Source organism: Hydra viridissima, unplaced genomic scaffold (genome assembly GCF_058129835.1).
Source record: "Hydra viridissima isolate aposymbiotic clone 2 unplaced genomic scaffold, HvirCarnegie_v1 scaffold_11, whole genome shotgun sequence".
In the NCBI taxonomy this organism is placed as follows: Eukaryota; Metazoa; Cnidaria; class Hydrozoa; order Anthoathecata; family Hydridae; genus Hydra; species Hydra viridissima.
Window position 1 is genome coordinate 10,798,811 of NW_028324310.1, and position 13,395 is coordinate 10,812,205.

Here is a 13,395-nt window from a genome sequence, read left to right on the forward strand (position 1 = left end):
ACTGGAGAGTTTAAATAAACAGATAAGAAATTCTAGACTTAAGCACACGGCAAAAATATCAAGGTTAAACACAATGATGAATCAGATGCACTACCTTGTAAGGATCTGCGTCTCGGAATCGTTTTCTCGAAATGTATCGGGACAAGCATAACGAGACGAGAAATGTCCCGGAAAAATTTATGAATAAACTGTCCCGAAATAAAGTTATAAACCGGGACAAAAAGTTTTCTTTCGGAATTTAAAAATTGTGTCCCGGATATCGTCTTGTCTCGTCTTGAATAAAAAAATAACGAGACGGAGATGCTTACTACCTTGTAGTAAGATCAGATCCAAAAGTATCAAACATATCTTTTAGAAAAATTAAGAGCTAACGAGGAAAACCGTTACCAGATAAAGTTATTAAATTAATTGTAATGTAAATAATAAAATAAATGTAATGAAATGCAGTTTTTTTTCTCTATGTATCAATATCCTTTAAAAACCATTTTTATAAAAATATCAAGTAGAGTAAAAAAACTTGAAAAAGAAATTTTTTGTACGTGTAGTCACCTTTTAAGCGCTTATACGCGCGTAAGCGCGCATTATACGCGCGAAGCTGCGCATAAAAAAAAAAGAAATTAACAAATTTGAAATCTTTGACCCAAAAATTATTATTTTGATATATAACATAATTTATTTACGATTTATGTCAAATTTTATTTAACTTTTACCGTTTTTTGATCGTCCTGAGCCACTGTGCGGCGGCATCCATTTAAAATTTTTAATCCGTTCATCGTGTATGTGTACCCTTAAAAGTTTAAAGTTTGAAATTCAATATAAAAAAATTTGATATCCGTGGGTCCAACGTGCAGTTGTGTAAAAGAGAGCAACTGTAAAGCCCCTACATCTTGCCGTCAGTAAAGTGAGCAGTTAATGCAAAAGAAAATTCTTTTTTCTTTAGTTTTGTTTTAGGCGTAGTTGTTTCTTAATTCTTTTGGAGATTTTTTGTTACGGTTTTTTCTTTAATTGGCTGAAAGGTGAAGAGGTATAAGCAGGAATCTGCACGGTATCTAGATGTGATTGTGAATAAAATAGACTTTTATTTTTAAATATTGTATATAATATAATTATTTTATCGTTTTTCATTTGTTACTCAATAAAAAAATATTTGTATTTCAGATATTATCATAATGTATAGGCTTGTTGCATTTGCTTTGCTAACAGTTTTTGGTTTACAAGTGCTAAATATACCATGGTTATTATACTTTGCTGGGGTAACTGCTCTGTATCTTTTAACTGGTGGATGGAAAATGGTGCGTATATTTTACTTGACTATTGGACGTGATATCAAAATTGCTAAAGCTGTTCTAAGTATAGAAATTTTTGCACGAAAGTTAGCCAGGCAAAAAAAGATTGTTGCAGATATTTTTTCAGAAAATGCTGCTAAAAATCCTGATAAGTATATATTTGAATCAATTGAGACTGGAGAGAAGATTACATATAGAGAAGCTAACATTTTAGCTAATAAAGTTGCTAATGTGTTTTATGAAGCTGGCTACAGAAAAGGTGATGTAGTTGCATTACTGATGGAAAATCGTATTGAGTATATACCCATTTGGATTGGACTTTCTAAATTAGGCATCATTGTTAGTTTGATAAATTACAATTTGCGTGGAGAAAGCCTAAAGCATTGCTTTATCAATTCTGATTGTAAAGCAGTCATTTACAGTTTAGAAATGGATGGTTTTCTTTCTGAAATTTCTTCACAAATGAATATGGAGTATTACTCTTTTGGCACTAAAACAAGTTCTATTAACAATTATAAACAGCTAAATGCATTATTAGCTTCTGCATCAGAGTATACACCACCAAAACCTTCAGATTTATCTATAAATGATAAAATGCTTTATATCTTTACTTCAGGTACAACTGGATTACCAAAAGCAGCTGTTATTAGAGGTACAAGATTTGTTTTTATGGGTCTTGGAATTGGTCTAAATATTAATGCAACACCAAATGATAAAATATACAATACCTTGCCTCTATATCATAGCAATGGTGGTGTTGGAATGGCAGGATTGCCTGTTTTTTTTTGCATCCCAATGATTATGCGAAAAAAGTTTTCAGCTAGTAAATTCTTTGAAGATTGTTATAAATCTGGTGCTACAATAATTAATTACATTGGTGAGACATGTCGCTACTTACTAGCAACCCCTCCTGTGTCATGAGACAGAACACAAGATCAGAGTGGCCACAGGAAATGGGCTAAGAGCTTCAATATGGACTCAGTTTACAAGTCGCTTTAATATTCCTCTTATAGCAGAATTTTATGGATCTACTGAAGGAAATGCTAATATAATTAATGTGTTTAATCGTGTTGGAGCAGTTGGTTTTGGTTCTGTTATATTCCCATGGGTTTATCCAATCAAGTTAGTAAAGATTAACAAAGAGACAGGTATTAAAATGTTGAGATTGTTTTTTGTTAGAATGAAGAGTAGAAAAACATAACAATAAAAGTTTCTTCTAAATGAAATATCTTGAATAGCATTAAAAATATTTTCTATATATTTTATTCCTAAATATTATTTACAGAGTTTTTTTTCAAGCTGTTTTTTATTTTACAGGTGAAATTATTCGTGGTCCAAATGGTTTAGCAGTCTCTCCAAAATGTGGAGAACCTGGTGAACTTTGTGGCAAAATACGAACAGATGCTTTGAGACAGTTTGATGGTTATCTTAATAAGGAATCTACACAGAAAAAGATTGCACATGATGTTTTTTCTAAAGGAGATTCAGTTTTTATGACTGGTGATGTACTTGTTCAAGATGAAGAAGGATTCTTTTATTTTCAAGACAGGATGGGGGATACATTTAGGTATGGATTTTTTTTTTGCAAATAATGAGCTCATTACATTCTAACCATCAGTTATTCCATATTTGTTGTTGGTGATTTTTATTTTTCTTAATTGTTCTTTTCTTTTTTTTTTTCTTTTTGGATAAGTCGTGTCCTAGACTTGCTTAAGGAAATTATCACAGAATATGAGGTTTGGAAGCCATTAGAAGCAATATATGGGTATTCCACAGCAGTTCTTACACAATGGGCATGAAGAAAATTTTATTCTTAAAACCTGTAAAATAGATTCCTGTAAATTGTTTAGTTGTTGATTAAAAATTATTTTTGTTTGCTATTTCCATTAGAAGTTGATTAATTTATATGTTAAAGATGTTAATAATTAAAAGTAAGAAAACTGAAGAATGGAAGAGTACCAATAAAAAAGGCTTAAGTGTTTAAATATTATCTGAGTATAAAAAATGAATCTTATCAGTTCCAAAATACCTTTTCATAAAATCTTTTATCAATCATATCAAAGAAACATATTTAAAGCACTTTTAATGTGGTGAATTTCCTTTTTTAATTTACTTGATGTAATCGTCATAAGATTAAGATTAATATCATATAGAGTTGTGTGGGTGGGAAGTATCAACCTAAGAACACATTTATCAGTTTTATATTAATATTATCTATCAAGCAATAAAAGTAGAAAACACTATTTGGATGTTATCAAACTATATCTACTTAATGAAACAATTTATATTTTAAATTGTTTCATTAAGTAGATATAGTTTGATAACATCCAAATAATATCTTGATTATGCTAGTTCCATGGTTAAAAAAACATAATATATTGTTATGCATTTTACAGATGGAAGGGCGAAAATGTCTCAACCAATGAAGTTGAAGGAATTATGACAAAGCTTCTAAATATGAATGAAGTTTGTGTTTATGGTGTAGAAATCCCAGGAACAGATGGAAAAGCTGGTATGGCTATCATAAATGACCCCAATCGTGAGGTAATCTTTTACTCAACTTTAATTCTGTGACTTCTTTTCTAACATGACAACATCAAGCTAGTGTATTTCCTCATTTTTTGGTGTCTATTCAAAAGTTTCAAACTAGTAGAGCTAAAGTTAGTGCAGATTGTATGGCCACATGCTGCATTCAGATTGCTAGTGTAAAAAACCAGTGTAATTTAATGCTATTGAAATTTATTTTAGTCCGCTTTTAAACTCAAAAACTAAAGATATTTAAAAGAGTATATCATCAAAAGCAGATCATCAAAAGTAGATCAGATCAGTTATTGATAGAATATCCCTTATTTTTAATCACTTCATTGCATCTTCATTTTTAATAACTTTCATGAGGCATAGACTCAATAAGTTTGTCCATATAAACTTGTTTTATTTGTGACTAGTTGGAAATTCATGAATTCTTCAGGATTTCTGAACTTACTATGCAAACATTGTTCAGCATCATTGTTTCTGTAAATCCTCAACAGGATTTAATCAAAAGACTGCAGATCATTGCCTTACAGTGATTTCATTTGTATCAAAAAGAGTCATGTAAGTGAGAACAAAACAAGAATATACTCCATGTTTATTAGTAAATAGTATCTTATAAAATTTTTTCAATTAAAGTTTTATAATTATTTTAAATAATTGTTTCCTAGAAAAACATTTTATTTTATTTGTTCCCTTAGTTTTGGAGGACAGTGTATATTTTGAATCATTATCCTACTAGAAGGTTGATTCTCTTGGCTTTTTTTTTTCTTTCTAGGAGGAGATACCATGCTGTTTTTTATTATATCTTTGTACATTTTTTATCCATACAACCTTCAATGAGGTGATTTGGACCAATTAAAAAATTGACTAAAACATCCTCATATTGTCATGTTTCCTTTGTCATGTTTCATAGTTGACAATTTTTTGGATTTAATCATTGGCCTGGAGAATGATAAACAATATCCAATTCCAACTAATCCAAATAGCATGAACTTTGATCTACTGCTCCAGAGGATATTTCTCACTGTTATAGAGTCAAGTTGCTGACTCAGGATTTTTCATCAATGGTTTGTTTGCTAGCTGTCTTCTAGATAATTTGCCACACAGTAGCCTTCATTTTGTTACATCTACATTTGCATTTTACTTTATAAATACCTAACAGAATTCAAAGTAACAGTCCTCTTTCTGTAATCCGCTGTAAACAAGGTAACAAGTTGTCTATCATCTATTTGTGGTAATTCTTGGATTTTAATGTGTTTAACACTCTCTCACATTGAGGTTTCTTTACTATTTAACAAACTGAGGTGTTTCTTTGATGTAAGAACTTCATTTATTTTTTTTAATTTTTTTTTCCCCCCATATTTATCATTTAAAACAAATGTTATTTCAAAGAACATTAAACTTAACAGGAAATTTCATAAAAAGTAAACAAATATGGGTCAATGTTTTATGCTCTATAAAAAGAAGATAAGTTAAAATAAAAAAGCAAAAAAAGCTTTGTTTCCAAACTATTTGCTACTATAAATTAATGAAATCACAAATATAAATTAGATTTTAATTGATCTTTGGTACTTCTCTTGGTTAACAATAGTATATTAGTATTTCTAAAACTTTTCCATTTCATTTTGTAGTTTGTGTACAATAGTTAAGGTATTAAGTAGAAAACATTTACTTTCAAAATACGTTATCTTGAGCTTCAAATTATTGGCGTCATCTATATGTGTTTTTTATGTTTACAGCAAACTTTCAGATGTAATACAAACATAAATAAAAAAGAGAGAGAGCCAATAACAGATAGTCTTCAATTTAGTTTTCATATTATTTTTATTTGTTTCTTTTTTTTTTTTTTTCCAGGTAAACATGTCTACTCTACCTCAGCAACTTAGCTGCAGTCTACCAGAATATGCGCGCCCTGTTTTCATTCGACTTTCTCACGAAATTCCAAAGACTTCAACATTTAAATTCCAAAAAGAACCATTAAGAGAGGCGAGTTTTAATCCAAGTAAATGCTTTGACACAGATAGTCTTTATTATTTTAGTAGCAGAGATAAAAAATATGTTCCCCTCGACGCAAAAGTTTACCAGACCATATTGGATATGAACATTAGATTTTAGTACTGAAACTTTTTATATAATAAGTAAATTTATTTGACACCACATCAAGAGTTACTTTTTACAAAAAAAAAATTTCCTTCGAATTTTTTCAACGACTTGTTTTAGTTTATATTTAGGTTTTAAACAAATTGTTCGTTTTTTGTTTTTTTTTTAATGCTATTAAAATTTCCTTACCTCATTTTTGAAAAAATTTTTTTTTTACATAAATCAGAAAAACTTTCTTTAAGCTATACTTTGTACACGTGTTTTTTTTTTTTTTTTATTTGTTGTAATAAATCCTATGTATTTTTCTTTTTGAACTTAGTAACATTCTATAGCGTTTTTCAATTAGAACCCTGGGAAACATTTGAGTTTTCTAGTAGATTTTTTTGAGAATATAAAATAATGATTTTGTCATAACTTTTGTAATGATTGTGTTGTTTTAAAATGAAGTATGTGATCGTCCTCGATTTAGATACTTATTTATACAATAAATTTAACAAATAGCAAGACAAATGTTTTTTTAATCATTATTAGATGTTAGTTTGAGATAAAGGAAGAAAAAAAAATTTAGTAAAAGAATATTTGTTTTTGCGAATGTACAATTACAATTGAAGACTATACGGGAAAAACTACAGATGTCCCATATTCATGAATTTTCTCATTTGCGTCCTTTTCATCATATAATGATGCTCACCTATTATTGGTTTGCTACACAAGTTCTCGCCGTTACATGAAACTATTTCTTCTACAAAAACTTCTTGGTGTGGTGAAGTGTTAAATACCATTAGAAAGCCCGTCTATGCTCCACAAGATTCGTTTTTGCCTATTATAATTATTTTGTCTTTTTAGAACCGTTAAATGGATTTTCAAGTCGGCAAAAAATTGCATTTTTGACACCTTTTCGACTTTTATCGAGGTCAAAAAGCAATTGAATCTACCAGAGATATTTCTATTGTGTATGGAGAGGATAGTAGAGCTGAGAGAACTGCTCGGGAATGGTTTGCCAGATTCAAACGAACTCAATGACGTTTCTCGTTCCGAAAGACCAGTCTCAGGGGCCTTTTGAAGGAAGATGACTGCAAGACATGCAGAGAATCGAAAAGATGAATTGTGATTTTGCGACAATTTTACGCCACCTTCAGTCGATGGGTTTTACTCAAAAGTGTGGGGAACTATTTAGACTTTCCCTGAGACACTAAAGAGTCACTCTTTGAACTTGATAATATTTTTTACATCTGACTGCGAATCAATATATTTTACAAAATCCACTCTCTTTTTATACATTTTTACAATCGCGTCATTTTCACACATTTAATGCAATAACAGTTACATACATTAACACCTACACTCATTAGCACCTATAAACATTAAAACCTACACTAATTAGCACCTACAAACATTAACACCTTCGCACATGCTAATTACATCTTGAAGACTTTACTCACAACACCCTCCCCCGATTAAAGCTGAGACTTCGGCTTTAATCAGCTATCTTCCATCTCGTCTTTCATGATGTAATTGAACTTTTGTCTTACATCCAATTTCACCAGTCTCGTTTCTCTTTTCAAGGTATCCTCTTCGGTTCTGGTTTCCAAATTCTCGCCCGATTCAATTCCGATTTCTGCCCCACAATCCATTTCCAAGTCACACGCCAACTGAATTGGTCGTTCAGTCAAATAATCATTTCCCAGTCGTATTTTAAAGCCACGAATAACTCCATCTTTCCCTTTAATGTTGTTTTCAATTCGACCAATGTTGAGAAGTGCCTTGCCCTTCATATCGTCTTTAATGGGTACCATACTTCCGACACCTGGGAGTTTCACGTTGTCTCTCTTTTCCCTTGCTTGTTGTTGTTCTTCCATTAAGTGATTCTTACAACTTTTCACAAATTTGACTCTCCGTAGTGCGCAATCGTCTCTTGTTATAAAATCGATATCTTCTTCAAGCAAAACTGCAGGTCTCCCCCTCATTAACACATTTGGCGTCAATACTTGATTATCGAATTGGTCACCTTGGTAACAAAGTGGCCTACAGTTCATAGCACATTCCACATCCAACAATACTTCTTCCAATTCAGCTTAGGAGGCCCTTACCGATTGTTTTTGACAAACTTTTCTTCATTATTCCAATTAATCTTTCAAACAAACCTCCCCACCACGGCGCTCTTGATAAATTAAACCTCTATTTTATGGCTGTGGCAGTAAGATAGTTTGCGAGATTTTCATCCTTCTTAAGTTTTAGTAACCAATTCCCTGTTGCTACAAATGTCTTATGCTACTCATTGTATCTCCTACTCCCCCGTGTAAAGTTTTTGCGTGATGATGCTCAATAATTCTTAGAGTTAGTAGAAAACCTTTTGGTACAATTATTGGATTATACCCAGAGACTTTTCCGTGACATCTTCAAAGCTGTTTTTCATCCTGTTTAAGTTCCATATCGGACTTTATTGCAACAGCTTCTTGTAGTAACTTAAGATTCATCAACTCCGCTTCTATCATCTCTTTAGCTTTCATTGGTCCTGTTATTTTTTTTTATTCTGACAATTGTAAATAAACCTTTTTATGAAAGATGATATTCTTATGATCTTCCAATACTTGTGTTTACTCAACATTTTAATTATATGATGTCCCTTTATTTCTTCTGTTGCCATACTGACGTTCTCTCTTAAACATATAGTTTCACATAATGCGTTCGGCGCTTCGATTATTTCTGGTTGGGTTGGCCAATTTTCTTTGTGTTTCAACCATATTGGTCCATTGAGCCACAAGCTTGATAATATCTCAGGACTCAATCCTCTTGTTCCAAGATCACTTGGGTTTTCTTTTGTTGAGACTTGAAGCCATTTTACTTCTCCATTCAATAATATATCTGTTAAACTCGGTTCTTGACAAACTGTGACCAACTGCCCCTTTCTTTTAACCAGTAAAGTACCGCAGTACTGTTAATCCAATGATATACTTCAATAACACTATACTTGTTTGTTGTCTTCCTAACATGTTTCATTAACTTGCTCAAGGTGTGCGCCACTATCAGCTCCAGTCTAGGAAAACTAAGATCCCTTGGTGCAATCCGCCCTTTTGCCACAATTAGGTTACTTGTTTTTGAATATTGATGCCTCACTGCAATGTAGACGCATGCACATACTGCTGATTTACTTGCGTCTGAAAATCCATGGAGCTCAATTTCAATGATTCTTTCAGACAGAACGCTCCGCGGAATTGAAATAGTACTTTTAATTCTTATTGCCTTGATCCAGGTTTTCCATTCTTCTGCAAGTTCATTTAAATCAAAATTAATTTGTTGATCCCATTCAAGTTTTAACAAGCATAGTCAACTGTATAATATTTTTCCAGTGATTAAAACAGGTGCACTAAATCCCAATATGTCAAAAACACTGTTGATGGCGGATAGCATTATCTTTTTTGATATCACTTCTTTATTTCCGATAGGGATGCAAGCAGTAAAGTCAATCGATAGTTGATCCGATTCTTTGTTACAAGGAATCCCAAGTATTTTTGTTGATTTAGCATCAGCGTCGCTTTCCAATTTACTTACGTTACTATGCCATTTGTGCAGCTGGAAACCAGCTTCCATTAAGGTTTGCGTTGATTCATTTTTAAACCAGATAAGTTCTTTTTCCGTTTCTCCACCTGCTTGTATATCATCGACATAAGTATCTTCTTCCAGAGCAAGTACCGTTTTTGGATAAATGTCCTTGTATTTTGATTTATGCTTTTTAATCGTGGCGCCGAGAATGTAAGGACTTGAACTTGAACCAAATATCACCCCTGTAAATCGTAACGCCGTTAATTCCATTTTCTTTAAGTCCTTACACCAAATTAAGCGTTGTGCGTCTCTATCCATTTCGTGCATTCAAATTTGTAGAAATGCCTTCTTCACGTCAGCTAAAACGCAGAGTTCATTCATCCGGTTTCGTAAGAGTATGTCAAATATTAAAGGTTCCAGCAATGGTTCCACTTCAAAACAGTCGTTTAATGAAGGTGACTGAGCGTCTTTAGCTGAACAATCATAAACAATTCTCATTTTTGTTGACTCGGCATTTTCTTTGATTACTGCTTGATGAGGAACTTAGTGTCTAATTTCTCCCGTAGGTTTTTCTGGTGCCATTTCCAATATTCCCTCATTGATCTGTTCCATCATTATATCATTATCCTGTTTTAGTTTTTTAGGTTTTTTTAAATCGAATTGTCACACTTCCCAATCTTTTAAGAGCTAGATTTCTGTTGTTTGGCAGTTTAACAATACCCTTTTTCCACGGCATTCTGGTTTCATAGTAACCTTCGTCGGTTTGATGCAGTTTTTTGCTGAAGTCTTGGTGGAACATTAACTCGCTGTTTGTATCTGATAATCCAAGTACTTCTAAACTACACATTTGTTCGAACTCATCACGACCAGTGTTCAATAAGAAACTTTTTTCAATACCAGAACTCAATTGTGTTCGTCTCGCAGAAAGAGTCCATCCCAACATAGTTAATTCGGCTCCTGGATCTTTATCCGAATTTTTTCCGAGAACTACCTGTTTCGTGGTTTTTATTCTCTGATAATCAGCCGCACCGAGTAAGTTGTGATTAGGCTGAAGTTCGTCACTTCCTTCATCATCGCTAAATTTCAGTCTCCTCAATTTTGCAAAGTGCTTCTTAACATCCTTGATCATCGGATTGGGTAAAAAAGTGAGTGTTTCCTTTTCTGCGTTGGTGCATTCAATTTTGATGCTATATTCCGGTATCGTTGTTAATTCTAGCCTAACGTTATATATTTCCACACGCTTGTCCACCGTTCCAGAGAGCTGTTCAATGCTCTTATATTCCTTTCGTGTAGGTTTCAGCTTTAGCTTCGTTATCAAGTTCGTACATATATAGGAACTTCCAGCACCCGTATACAACATTCTCCTTGCTTTTTCACCGTTTACTTTTTAATATGCTCTTTAGAGTCTTTTTTAATAATAATCATAAGGCTAAACTATTTTTAAGTATTATGTTTGATATTATTGAGCCAAGTTTAAACTAATAGTGATGTGGTTTTTGCGGTGCATTTAAAAAGTAAACTTAAAAGTCTAAAACCACAACTAGTATGTTTACTACAACTTCAAATTATAGATTACATTTAAGAAGAACACTAAAGTTATGCATAAGTTCTTTATACATAAACTCTTCGTCACTCTCCAATGTAGCACTATTTGCATCGAATAAGCTCTTTCTTGGATTCGAACTTTCCCTCGTCTTTGTTAATTTACAAATGTTTTCATTGCATAAACATTTCCCTTTACATTTAATCAAGATTTTCTTTACTTCTTTTTTTTCTGGATTTTGCAATAGTTTTCGAACTTTTTTGTCTTTCTTTTCATTTATGTCTGCAACTTAACTCAAAATGTCTTTAGCTTTCATGAACCTGTGAACTTTAGTTATTCGTGTTGAACTGGTAGATAAATTTGGCTTTACTTTTTTAATGGTCATAAATCCTGGTATCTCATGTAGTTGGATGGTTTTCTCGTGCATCTTGTTAATCAAAGATTGTGCAGTTTCAATATTTCTTTCCAGTACAATGCTGATCCTCTTCGTTTATCGGGGGAGACAACAAAAAATTAGTTATAGGTAGTCAACGCTGATTGTATGGATGAAACTGATGGCTCACTAGGAGTCTTCATGTAATTATCTCTTTAAAACTTGTCTTGCTTCCTGAATTCAATTCTCAATGCTTTTTTTATACAACATCATTAACTTATATAACATTCACTTATAAACCACTTGTTTAGTAAAAAATTTGTTTTATGTGGTATTTCCGTTCTAACAACCCGGCAAGCACACAACGTTGAAACAACGTTGAAATAACGTTGATTGACGTTGATCGACGTTATTTCAACCTTGTTTCAACGTTGTGTGCTTGCTGGGAAACTTGGAGCACTTCTAACTCTTCATATGCTCCTTTAAAAAGAAACATGAAGATGTTATACACATCACTAAGTCATTTTAATTGCACCTTAATAGTCTTACTAAAAAACGAAGTAAACGAGTCAAGTGTACTAAGGCGGGAAACCAGTTTTTTTCTAAAAAAAAAAAAGCCGAAAGCTTTAGTTAAATTCGATCGGTTGTTTCGTTAATAACTTATGCATACCGCGGTAAGCTTCGCTACCGAGAACTTTATAATTTAAGATTATGCAAACCGTATTTGGCGTCAATAATTTCTTTTGTATATATAAGCAATTTTTAAAAAAAAATTCTGTTGCGAATGACGCGTAAGAAAATTTATATAATAAATTTACCGAAAACTACAGCCGAGAATATTGAGGAAATATAACCGAGTAAAATACAACCGAGACTCATTTTTATTACATTTGACTTTGGCGCAACCGAACCATAATTTATTTATAAATTTTTATTACTTTTTAGTGAACACGACTGAAAACTGTGCACAAAAAGTACGTGACAAACGTTATCACTTTTGTTTTTGTTCTATAAAAAACAAAGTTTTATTATTGTAAAACAAAAAAAAGATGGTTTTTATTTAATTTTTGAGCTCTATGTTAATTTAAAAGACTTTGTCACGATGTAATTGTATGGCTCAAAGCTCAACGGATATTCTGAAGCAAAATTTAGCCGAAAACGAGCGCTAATCTCTGTGCGCGGACATGTTTTGTAGTAAATATTGGCTACTTTCTAGCGCCTATCCTATCTCGTAGGTTACTTATAAAATATATATTTTAATTGCATCAAGAATTCATCAAAAAATCTTTCCAACGGTACCAAATATGTGGCATTTTGTTTAACTTTTAAACAAAATATCAACTATAGCATAAGTACAGTTTTTGTTGAAAAAAACCCTGGTTTCCCGCCTTAGTTCACTTGAGTAACAAATCTATTTTTATTTGGGGTTTGAAATCTGTTTTTGCGGTAATATAATTTGATCACACAAAAAATATAACAATTATTGTTTGTTGGGAAAATATAAATTTATGAAGTTAAATGTTATACTGTATTTAAAAGATATTTTGTTGAGGAAAGTAATTTTTTTTGTAGTAGATTTTTCTTTTTATACCATTTTTTACGTTAATTTAAAAGCAATCTATTGAGTTTCTATAATTACTATCTTTGTTTAAGCAAAATGTACATAAAAATAACAGCAAAAACATCCGGTGAAATGAAGAGAACTTCTTTAATTCCAGCAAGAATTTTGTTAGGTTATTATTATTTTTTTTTTTATAAATGCTTCCATAATTCTGCGGTCAATCTCTCTGAATAAATTGAAGAAGCAGGTGTCGATAGCAGCTTTCTTGTTATTATATTGGAAATCGTGTTTTACTTGTCTACTATTTAAAAGGTTAAGAGTTTTTTTTTACAACTTTTCTTTAATTGAAACTAGATATTAACTGTCTGTGTTTTACTCCGTTGCGTATAACCATTTGTTAAATGCTTTTATCAGTTTTAGGAGTATTAAAATATTTTCTAATTTTTTTTATTGCCTG

At 31.9% G+C, this 13,395-nt stretch overlaps 1 pseudogene across 1 annotated transcript; it reads left to right on the plus strand.

Annotated features, from left to right (window-relative positions):
- The first annotated feature begins 1,133 nt into the window (after window positions 1-1,133).
- On the plus strand, window positions 1,134-6,422 carry LOC145191243 (long-chain fatty acid transport protein 4-like; annotated as a pseudogene). Its single transcript, XR_016445085.1, has 4 exons — window positions 1,134-2,434; window positions 2,604-2,853; window positions 3,683-3,830; window positions 5,673-6,422. The product of XR_016445085.1 is annotated as a long-chain fatty acid transport protein 4-like (transcript).
- Window positions 6,423-13,395: the final 6,973 nt, after the last annotated feature.